At 38.7% G+C, this 12,254-nt stretch overlaps 1 long non-coding RNA gene across 1 annotated transcript in view; it reads right to left on the bottom strand.

Moving 5' to 3' along the window:
- LOC141550932 (uncharacterized) overlaps positions 1-10,821 on the bottom strand; it is a 64,100-nt gene extending 53,279 nt beyond the window's left edge. The window contains exons 1-2 of the long non-coding RNA XR_012484701.1: positions 10,779-10,821; positions 10,415-10,568 (exon numbers count right to left, since the gene is read on the bottom strand). This is a non-coding gene — a long non-coding RNA (uncharacterized LOC141550932). The remainder of the gene's footprint in view (positions 1-10,414; positions 10,569-10,778) is intronic.
- Positions 10,822-12,254: the final 1,433 nt, after the last annotated feature.

Raw genomic sequence — 12,254 nt, 5'->3', positions numbered from 1 at the left:
AAGGTGAGCTTAAAGGCTTCCTCAATTAGAATGAGTGTGGCAGCCACTGCCTCAAAGCAGGAGGGTCACCCCAAAGACACCAAGTTTCTTTGAGGAAACCTACAAAATCCAGCCATGCCCAGGAAAGTATGTGATTGTTTCTTTGAGGTCTTCAGAAAATAGTGATAGGATTGTTTGCTTCCTCTCTACTGTGAGTAAACAGGCAGGTGCAACTTAATTCATGGCCCAAATACTTAACAGACTAATAGGCAATGTAAGCCTTTACAAAGAAACTTTATGGCCCTTGGAGGCCAGGAAGTTAAAGGGTTTTATGACTGCAACCAGAGAAGCCTCTCAGGTTGGGCTGCAGGTCAAGATATATCTACATACTTGTATTGTCCTCATAGCTTCTACAGACCATTTGCTCTGATTATAGAAATTTGATATAAGAGGAATGATTATAATATCAAAATAGGTCCTTCAGGCTTCAGCCTGAGAGCACATACATGACAGGATAAAGCATTCTTAAGTGCTCTGACAACCCATCATGCAGTAACAATTCCATCTCATAGACTCAGGACTAATCAGGTGGAAAACAAAGAAATAGAACTGGTAAACTGAGTCAGAAGGAGCCAACCATGAGCAGAGGCTAAGGTTGTCCTCCCAGCTCTTGCCCAGATAAGCCATCCATCTATGACAGTTCCAGAAGGCATCCCTCTGTGTGGGACAACAACCACCAACCCAAAATAATGCAAATAGACGGTTCTCAGAGCCAGAGCAAAAAGTAGTTTCTTTAATTCCTGCAAGAATACGATGTCACCTTCAACTAGTACAGTCTAGTAGAAGGAGGCAAAACACAGGCAACAGCGCAGGATTCTTATGCCCTGAAACAACTTTACTACTTCTTGGGCCCAAGCTGTCCTTGATTTGGTATCAGGGCTTACAATCTGTCATGGGAATAGGGAACCATAGATTACAAAGCTGTTTGTGAAAGATTAAGCAAGGGCCGGGGGGGGGGGGGGGGGCAGTGGATAGAGCACCAGCCTTGAATTCAGGAGGACCCTAGTTCAAATCTGGTTTCAGACACTTAACGCTTCCTAGCTGTGTGACCCTGGGCAAGTCACTTAACCTCAGCCTCAAAAAGAAAGAAAAAAAAAGAAAGAAAGAAAGAAAGAAAGGGGGAAAGAAAGAAAGAAAGAAAGAAAGAAAGAAAGAAAGAAAGAAAGAAAGAAAGAAAGAAAGAAAGAAAGAAAGAAAGAAAGAAAGAAAGAAAGAAAAAAAGGGGGAAAGAAAGAAAGAAAGAAAGAAAGAAAGAAAGAAAGAAAGAAAAATAAAAAAGGAAGAAAGAAAGAAAGAAAAAGAAAGAAAGGAAGGAAGGAAGGAAGGAAGGAAGGAAGATAGGAAGATTAAGCAAGAGTACAAGGGGGAGATTTTCCTGGAATTGTGGTTCTAAACTATGACAGTCTTCCAGGGATCAGTTTTCTGAGAAAGCCTCATGTCCTGTCCATCTCATTTATTCCCTCCTCTCATTTTTGATCATTTGAGGGCTTTTTACACCAATCTTGATAGAATTTTTCAACATCTATATCTATCTCACCTTCAGAACTTCCCCTATCTTCCTGATTTATGGGCTCCCACTCTTGCACAGACATAGAAATTGCTTTTTGTTTAGACCCTTTTACAAAGTGCTTTATCAAGTCTATCCAAGCACTTGCTTTACGTCCTTAACTTGATTCCAAATCTTCCTAAGAAATCTATATCTATTACATGTATAATCAATTTACTCGTTGATCTGCATTTTCTAAATGTCTAGTCCTTGCAGTAAACCAAACAATATTCCAAATTGGACAGGCAATTCCATAAAAATCTCTTTATTAGGACACAATTTCCAAGGCTAGTCAAGCCTCTATAATTCTATAATTTGACAAATGTCAAACTAAATTGGTAATGTGATATCTTTTCCCAGTAATATTAATTTAAATCTTAACTTATGTCCCCATCCTAAGCCCCAGAGGGAATAGCATTAATCCTACATAACCTTGGCCTTTCACAGGATTGATGGATTCTTTACAGGAAACCCACTCAAAACACTGGGTAGTTTGGGGTCCATTCACCAACCAGTTCCAGGTACTTCCCAAACAAATAGAGCCCAAAGTCTTCTGGGGTATGAGGCGATGATTTCATTTTCTGAAACTACTTCTTGCTGAGAATGGATTTTGAGCTGGGTCATCCTACAGGGTCCCATTTTGAAGTGGCTTGAGCTGATTGAAGATCCGGGGGTTGAATCAGATCCCTGAAGCTAGTCAATACAGCTGTCTAGTGCTGATTTTTTGATGGTGAATTGCTCAAAGCCTAGAGGAAAGCAAACCTAAAAGAACTAGAGAGAGAGAGCAAGTACAAAGAACAGAACCTTCATTCTTGGAAAGTATGCTTATCCCTGAAGATTCTGTAAATAGTTAGATGTCATCTCTTTTTTAGAAACTACATTATACCCCAAAAGCAACTTTCAGAAAGGGGGAATCCAATCAGAATAAAAGAGGTATTCATAATTAATTAACATTAACATTAACAGATCTCATTGACCTATCAAAAGCAGGATAGTGATAGAGATTAACCCAGACTTCTGCATGAGGCATATGTGTAAAGTCTCTGCCAGGATTTTTTAAAAGATATTCACCCCCCTTAACCTGTTGTAGGATGGACTGGGAAAGGCCAATATAGATTGGCCAGCAGCTTTTCAATATAAATTACTCCAAAGGAAATACTATACACACTGTACAACACTATACAAATGTTATTCCCCCATGTGTAACTAACTTAAATAAAAGTAACTTTCGTATTGAAGAAACAAAATATTCCATGTTACATTCCTCTAAGAAAATTTGAGTGTGCTAAAACCTTCTTCTCTAAACAAAGGAAAAATATTTCAATAATCAATAAAATAACAGGTCCCACAGACAATTGTATCGATTGTTTTTACATTTACATAAGATCCTTAAAGGACCTTATTTCATATAGACACATTCATCTAGCAACAGATGAGCAGACCAAATACACATTTACCTAATTATAAAATATGATATATATTTTCAGATCAAAAACAGCAAAATATTATATACTTTATCTGTATTTATGACTTCTATTGACCACTTACCTTAATTATAGAAATTTTGTGTAAGAGGAAAAATCAGGGATATGATTAAATAACATCAAAACTGATCCCTCAGGGCCTTAGTCTAAGGGCACAGCTGACAACCAATCATGTAGTAACAACCCCACTTTAGCCAATTCAATTTTCAACTTGTGGGTAACTTAATAATTCATCAGATAATCATTCCCAAATTCAAAACTCAAAATAATAATAAGTTATAATCCTAAGAAATTTCATCTTGACAGCAAGTTTCACTAATCAGATTTTAAATCCTATCCCATGTGCCTGTAGATCAAGAAAGCTATGGATCATATTCATTAAACAATGAGATTATGATGCACTTAATAAATCTTAGATAATTTGCTGGATGGTTTTTGAAATAACCACTTTCAGAGAATTTACAGTTAAACAGAAATCTAACAAATTTCTCTTAGAAGTTCTTTGCATTACTAAGTGGTAGAACCTTTGATATAGCATCCATCACAAATGACTACCATAAAACAACCACAGACTTGAAAAATAAAAACATTCAGTAATTAACATTATGTAAATGTAAGCTATTCCTTTAAATAATAGAAGCAATTAATGTTAGTAATTTTATTTAACCAGCAAAGGGAGGGATGGAAGAAGTTAGGGATGAGCTCTAGTAAGGGGGTTTATTTTCACACTTCTAAAGAGTAGCCACACTCAGTGAGGGAAAGGTAGACCAAGTCTTCACCTTCCCAAGCTAACAGATCTTTCCCTTTCCCCTTCCCCTGTGCCACAGTGGTGTCTCTCCTAATTCCGCCATGATTTCCAATCCCACTTTTCTTTATAGCTAACCCTTTTAGTGTGCTAAATCCCTTTCAGGATTTAGCCTGCCAGTTTAGGGTGTAGAGGGCCAGGAGGTAAGACTCCATTCGAAGTTTTGAATCTTACAGTAACTTGGCTCACCAAAACTCCCCTGTTAAAATAGCAGAGACTGCTTGTCAATATAATAAATTAATAATCTAGTGACTGAAGCAAATTCAAACACTACTCTTTGGATTAAAAGCTAAACCTTTGAATTTAGGACAGAAAAGAATGTCCACAAGGAGACTAAAGGTATTTGGGAGAAAGATACATGAGATAATGGTATAATAAACTTTACTCTGATACATATCTCAACTATTTACATCTCTAAATAATGAAGATCTGGGGTTTAAGGGGTTTAATCATTTATATCATAGTAGAATTTTGTTAGGCTATAGGAATTTTAAAAGAGTGTATCAAACCTATGAGCATTTGAGATATATATATATTTGTGTCTCTGATCAATAAACTTCAAAGAGTCCATAACAGGACTTCTTCGCCCTGGCCCTGGTATCACATCCTTCATCACTACAGGAGCTGGACTCCATCATGTACCAACTTCATGAAGTGTTTCTTTTCTCCTGGCAATGGCAAGTTCTACTAAAGAATTGCCCTTTCCATAAATCTACCTTTTGCCAAGGAGAATGGCCAATGTGAATTCACCTGATTGAATCCCAACTTTTGGTGCCTGTCATCATCTGGTGTCTACATAACCCACATAATACCCCAAAATTTTAAGTTTCAATATTATGACAATAACCCCAAATAACTTAATTAGCAATTTCACAATTTTCATCAGTGATAGCCAAATACATGTAACATTGACTATCACAAAAATGGATAGGAATCTCTTGTAATTTACAGTCAAGTATTCAATTTTAACATACACATCAATTGAAAAGAAATTATTTTAAAAATCAATACTTTAGCTTGTGGGATTCTAACTAGATTCTAACTATCAATTGCTTTTGCAAATCAATCTTTCGTGTCCCTTTTTTTTTTAAACCACCTTTTTTTAAACTTTAAGATTATTATAGAGGTAATATCTAAATAACTTTGGACCAAATATCATAAAACTTATACATATGTCCAGCAGAGCTGACTAAATTTTAAAGCATAGCTCATAATTTTTATAAATTACTCAATATACAATTTAGAAAGCAATATATTTCATCTAATTAGAAGATACAAATATGTGACTTCTTTAGGTAAGTTATCAGAGTGATGAGGAGTAAATGATGAGGAGTAAACTGTGGTCTAAACAGAGATGGGTCAGTTCCTTTTCTCTCTCTCCTTCCTTCCCCAAAGTAACCAAGGGTGGGTTCAGCAGCAAAGGAATTTGCTACTTAATGCAGTATAAAAACATAGTCTTTATTGATTAGAATGGAAACACCGGAGAGCCGGTGGGCAAAATGGCTGCATGGTACAAGGCCTGTAAGGGCCCTTTAAATGGGTGGACACAGCGCATCGGGAGATTGAGGCCCCGAAGTAATTTCTGTGGATATTAGGACTGCCCTTGGGTGGGATCCTGGCCATATTGAGATAGCTTCGTAATGGGTGACTCTCTTGCTGATTGGCTGTGTGTGTGACCTCACAGGCCCTATGTAAGCCCACTGCAGGCAGCGGGCGGTCCTCTTTAACCTGGCGCTCTTCACCCTGGCTTCCCAGCCTGGGTGGCCAAGCCAAGATGGGTAGCCAAAAGAGGTAAGGGTTTTGGTAGTAAACACATGGGTCTTCTGACCAGGTGTTCACTAGGGAACCAACAAGTCAGGGCATCAGTTAGGGCATTATGTGAGTAGGTATAATAAAGGCTTTTAAGATTACACGTGGTTGTTCTTGAGCACACTACCGGTCATTAAGCTATAGATTCAAGAGATTGTGACCAGAGACGTTTGAAGGCCTCAGAGGAGGCGAGCCGGGTAGAGTTCACACTGCAGAGGACAGTGGTCAAAGGTACTCTGGTGGGTCTAGGACAGACTAGTAATTGTAACTGCCAGGAGAGCACGTTACAAATGGCGCTCAACGTGGACGCATCAGGAATTATCAGGATTTGAAAATATTTCATATTCAGAATTAAGATTCTGAAAGATCTGGTAGAAACGCCACTTAAGAGGGAAGACAGAGAAGCAATATGGACCCAGGTAACTTTGGGATCGGGCTCAAGGACACAGCTGAACATAATGCTTATATAAAGAGGTTAAAGAGCCAGATGGAAGATCTTTTAACAGAGATCACCACTGAAGAACAGCAGGAAGCTTGTAATCAAGCTCCACAAAGGCTATCCCCACACCTATTAGATATAGCTCGGAGAGGGAGCAACCTAGAGCTAATGCGATTGTATGACAGTAGAGAGTATAAAATGCCACAGCAAGAGTTGCTGGAATTGCAGGTTAAACTACAGATTGAGATAGAGAAAGAAGAAAAAGCTAGGTTACTACAGATAGAACAGGAAGAGTTCAAACCAGTGGCTGAAACTAAGGAAGGAAATAAACGAACCACATGGACTTCAGTTGTAGAAATTCTTCTTAGCGTTTTGTTGGTTTACCTAGTGCATTGTTGTTTTAAGGAATTTATCCATTACTCTTCCATTGAGAAGTTTAGGTCTTTTTATGTGCAAAGCTCAGGTTGGATTTTAAGTCAGCCTTTGGGGAATTTTCCAATTCTTCTTCCCTCTGCCTCACCTTCTTGGGCCAAGGGAGAAGGGGGAGGAGGAAAAGGAAGGGCGATAATACCATCAGCACTGCCCATTAATCCATTCAAAACTCCGGTGTCTTCATTTCAAAGGACAGGAGTAGGCTTTATGCCCCAAGGCAAAAAGGAATTGTGGGGTATTGAGTATAATCAGAAAAGTTTTAAAAATACAGTTCAGTTAATTTCTAAGAAACCTTACAGGGATAAGACCTTGCAGTTAGAGAGAGTGGAGTTTTATACTTGTAAAACTGCTAGGATCGTCTTTGGAGAGTTGAAACTCCTCTTTTCTTACCTCGTGGATTTTCCACTTCCACAGGTGGGCTTGATTTCCCAACCCCCTACGGGTATTTATAAAACAGTGTTTATGTTTAGAATGGTTTGGAAAATTGCTGTTTTAATCACTAGAATAAATAGACAGTGTGTGATCTTTGACCCGGGAGGAAAAGTAATATCAGATTTATTGATTCACACTCCTGGAGTACAATTCGGTATCAGAAACTCAAACTTTGATTTTTAGGCAAAAGAATTCAGTGTTCTTTTTTCATTAACTGTATGAGTGGATGTTTTAAGACCAATGGACATTATGGCTTCATTCCAATCTGGAGAAGCAGCTAGACATGTGATCAACCATTTTTCTATTGTAGAAATTTCACAAGCATTTAAGACAGTTTATGGATTGGCTTACAAATACTTTGCCTTTAGGTGTTTTTGCATTGAGTTTGACTTTGCCCATTCCATTGGCATTTCTTATAATCCTATTAGTAAAGTCATTACTATCCCCAAGATCTTCTCTTCTAAACAAGAGAAGGGAATTTTGGGATATGTGATTGCTTACAATTTTTAAATTTTGATTTTACATTTTTAAACATTTTTGATTTTACATCTTCAAAGTATTTTGATCTTGCTAAGTTATTTTGATTTTACATTTTAAAGTTATTTTGATTTTATATTTTTGATCTATTTTGGTTTTACACTTTTAAATTATTTTGGTTTTACATTTTTAAATTCTTTGCCTTTTACCTTAGCAATGCACTTCGGGCATACACAGAAAGTGCAGCTAAGTGACAGACTGACTAACTTTTGTCTGACTTTGTTAATCTTTTTGACAACAACTTTGTTTCCACTGTGATGTGGAAAGGCCTGGATGGCATTTGGAAAGGCCCAAGTTGGGCCCCGGGGACATTCCTTCCTAGGTGCAGATCCAGCAGTAGAGTTCATCCCCACCAGAGAGATTTGTAACCTGGGGATCCAAGAGAAGGACCAGACAACAGTCCAGAGAGACCAGCCAGATGTCTGCAGCCCTTCAAACGCTGATGGCAGCAATGCCCCTCCTGACAGTGACACCAGAGACACCAGACAAAGTTCCAGTGTTGCAGCTGAAATGGACTGTTTTGGGTGATACGCAATATAAAGACTGTAAATGGACAATGGGCCTGCTTGCTTCTCCCGTGGCTATTTGCCATATGATGGCCTGGGAAGAGGCTTTGCCCTATGCTTTCTATTGAAGGACTATGCGTTTAAATTAGTGGGTGAAAAACCAACACACTCACCTGCCATTGTTATTGAGACAATGTTATTGGACATGACTTTGCTTATGTGCACCTGTGAAACTAGAATTGCTCTAGGATTGTGAAAAGTGCAATTGAGAATTGTGATAAGCTAGAATTGTTCTAGGATTGTGAAAAGTGCAATTGAGAATTGTGATAAGCTAGAATTGTTCTAGGATTGTGAAAAGTGCAATTGAGAATTGTGATAAACTAGAATTGTTCTAGGATTGTGACAAGTGCAATTGAGAATTGTGATAAGCTAGAATTGTTCTAGGAGTGTGAAAAGTGCAACAGAAAATTGTAAGAAACTAGAATTGGTTTAGAACTGTGATAAATGTAACTAGAATTGTGACAACCTACCTCACTGATATTTGTTAACTAGAATTGTGATGTTTTACCTTGTTGACTTCCCACCTCAGTGTTGACATCCTACCTCATTGGCATCCAACCTCTTTGGCTTATTATCTCGAGTATGACTTTGATGAATGGGTTGAACACTTGGGCCACTGTTGAGCCTGGTTCTTATTGTCATACTTCTGTTTACTGATCTGCTGCTTTGTACCTCCTTGGGCATAACATTGTCATCTCATGGATCAAGTGAACTATAGCTGGTGCTAAAAGCTTGGTGAGATGTGCGGTTCCCGCAAAACAAGAGAAAGGGAATTGTAAGGGCTCTTTAAATGGGTGGACACAGTGCATCGGGAGATTGAGGCCCCGAAGTAATTTCTGTAGATATTAGGACTGCCCTTGGGCGGGATCCTGGCCATATTGAGATAGCTTCTTAATGGGTGACTTTCTCGCTGATTGGCTGTGTGTGTGACCTCCCAGGCCCTATGTAAGCCCACTGCAGGCAGCGGGCGGTCCTCTTTAACCTGGCGCTCTTCACCCTGGCTTCCCAGCCTGGGTGGCCAAGCCAAGATGGGTAGCCAAAAGAGGTAAGGGTTTTGGTAGTGAACACATGGGTCTTCTGACCAGGTGTTCACTAGGGAACCAACAAGTCAGGGCATCAGTTAGGGCATTATGTGAGTAGGTATAATAAAGGCTTTTAAGATTACACGTGGTTGTTCTTGAGTGAGCTACCGGTCATTAAGCTATAGATTCAAGAGATTGTGACCAGAGACCTTTGAAGGCCTCAGAGGAGGCGAGCCGGGTAGAGTTCACACTTCAGAGGACAGTGGTCAAAGGTACTCTGGTGGGTCTAGGACAGACTAGTAATTGTAACTGCCAGGAGAGCACGTTACAAAGGCCCATTTTGCAAAAAGCAGATCCCCCAGTTCTCTCTTTTATACCAGAGCACAATCATTCAGCCTGAGAGTGATGTAATAAGATAAGGATTCTCTTATTATCTTTTGAGTAGAGACAGAAGTCTCTTCCCCTGCTGTGACATTTAGTCTGTTTGAGCAGATTAGGATGGGGGGCTGTAAAACCCTGGCCATCTCAGATAGCCCAAACTAGTTTGACCACATCAAAGTCCAAGTCCCAAATGAAGTTGGAGATCAAAAAAAGAATACCTAAGGGCTACCGCCCTCAACAAGAGAACTTTGTTTCAATAAGCATTTTTTAAAACATAGAAGACAAAACACAGTCACATTCACACACAAACACAAATTGCTTTTAAATTACTTTTCTTTCTAACTAATACAGAGTTGTTTTAATTTCCTCTGAGATGACCATGGGGAGATTCTCTGAAGGTTATTAAATCCTATCCTTCCTCTAGAGGAGCCTGAGGAATGGGAGTTGATACGACAGGAGAGGGTACATATGGGAAGGAAGAGGCGGGAGTAGATCCCACAGGTAGGGTTTCTGTTCCTCCTCCTCACCCCCTTCCTTCTGCATCAGCAGCTGTCCCATCCTCGAGCAATAATATTTTATCATTTTCTTCTTATTTTTTCATTTACACCTAGGGAACTTATTCTAATTTTAAAATGTGTTTCTTAGGTTCCAGCTCTGATTTAGCAAGCTTATACTGTTCCTTGCCCATTTTGGAATTTGGTAGAGAGCCTTCTCTTTCCCTAAATCACCAAACACAAACACAGAAAGATCGCTCTCTTCCAGCAGTCACCTGGAGGAGCTTACTAGGTGCTGCTCCTTTCAATGGATCACTGAATCCTTAAAGTCGGAACCAATATCTGCATTTCCTGTGTCAGAGAATCCTCACAATTGTGATCCTAGGACCCTGTTCAGTTTACCTGCAGATTATACGGGTATAACTTACGTGACTGTTCCTCTCACCAGTCGGCTGGGCTTTTCCTCTCTTAGACAGTTGGAGCTTTTTGGGGAGTCCGTCTCTTCAGGATCCTACTTCCCCACAGCGTGATCGCCCCATCAAGTCCAAAGACTTTGGGCTGCTCCCCCAGCAGGCGCCCTGCCTTTGGTAGTGATGAAAGAGAGTACCAATGAGATGAGCCCCCAGAAAATTCCATAAGACAGTGACCACCAACCCAAAATTCAAATAGACGGTGTCTCAGAGAATTTATTCAATTCCTGCAGGAATTGGGAGTCACCTCCACTAGTGTAGTCTAGTGGAGGGAAGCAAAGCACAAACAGAGGAGTGTTTTTATATTCTGAAACAACTTTACCACATCTTAGGCCCCAGATGCCTTGGTATAAGGCTCACTATCTGTCACAGGAATCCACTCCACTCTCAGGATACAAGAAGAGGGAACAATAAAATACAAAGCGGTTTGTACAAGATTAAGCAAGGGGGTGGGGGTGGGGGATTTTCTTGGAACTGTTGCCCTCAACTATGGCACTTTTCCAGGGGTCAGTTTTCCCAGAAGGCCTCACATCCTCTTCATCTCACTTACTTTGAGTAACTTGTGACATTTCTCTGAAATGTTGGATTTCTAGTAATGATTAGGCAATGAAATTCAAAACTCAAAAGAATATCAGTTATAGTTCCAAGAGATTTTATCTCTAATAGCAAATTCTGCTAATTGCAGCTAAGGGCTAGATACATTATTTAATTTTTTTTTTTTTTTTTTTTTTACCAGACTTACACACATAGGAGATTTTGTTTAACATGTTTCTTTTTTCTTTTTCTTTTTTTCTTTTTTTTTGAGTTTAAGCTCATCCTGGTGTAAGGACCAATCATTAAACAAGCTTTTAGATTCTTGGTAAACACATTCATTGCTTAGGAATTATACATCCTAAACAGGCTCATTTCAAAGTGCTGATGACCTTGCTTACCCTGATGGTTTCACAAAAACTAGCAAGTTTACTAATTAAGGGGAGTTGACAAAGATCATAGAGAAGGGGCTGAGCTTGCTGTTGCCCACCCAACTATTCTTAATATTTTCATGGGTTGGGCTGTTTGATATCTCCATCTACTCTGTGTCTGCACACTCTCATACTTGAAGGTGAACTGATAAGGCTTTCACCTCATCCCTTTTATTCCACACAATAATAACCAATTTTAGGTTTAACATGATAAAAAGAACTCCAAATAACTTAGGTAACAATTTTAGAATTTTCATAAGTAATAATCCAATAGTCTTAGTTGTAATTTCCTCTTAATTTTTTAGCAAAGGTGAAAATATCTAATTTCCTAAATTATATTTACAAAATATTATAAAATGGGATTATCAAGGCTAAATGTTTTCCACCTTTTTTTAGTTGTTCAGTTTATTCTGTCCCCAAGTTATTGTGGCTTTGTAAATTCCCATGGAGCATTCTAGCTTCTCCCTTCCCTTAAATAAGTTTCCCTTTTGTTTTAGGGAGAAAACAAGATAATTCTTAAAATTGAGATAGAACAGATTTTAAAATTGACAACTTTAATTCATGATATTTCCTAAATTCTAATAGACAAAGTGAATTGCCATTTGGTTATTTCCCAATTTACACAAACCATTTCTCTTTTGTGAGCCAGGAAAGTGTTAAGGTACCAATTTCTACTGACAGAGCCCCCATAAGTCTAACTTTATGTAATTCAAAAGTAGGCTGTTTGTTGCTAGAGTTTTGAAAATAGAAGTGAAATGCATTTTTGCTTTCCTAAAATTCCCCAACTCTTAAATCTTCTGTGAAATAATACTGTTAATACAATAATAAATGCATTG

This window comes from Sminthopsis crassicaudata, chromosome 1 (genome assembly GCF_048593235.1).
Source record: "Sminthopsis crassicaudata isolate SCR6 chromosome 1, ASM4859323v1, whole genome shotgun sequence".
Lineage (NCBI taxonomy): Eukaryota > Metazoa > Chordata > Mammalia > Dasyuromorphia > Dasyuridae > Sminthopsis > Sminthopsis crassicaudata.
The sequence above is the reverse complement of the archived record's forward strand: the minus strand, read 5'-3'. Positions and strand labels throughout refer to the sequence as shown.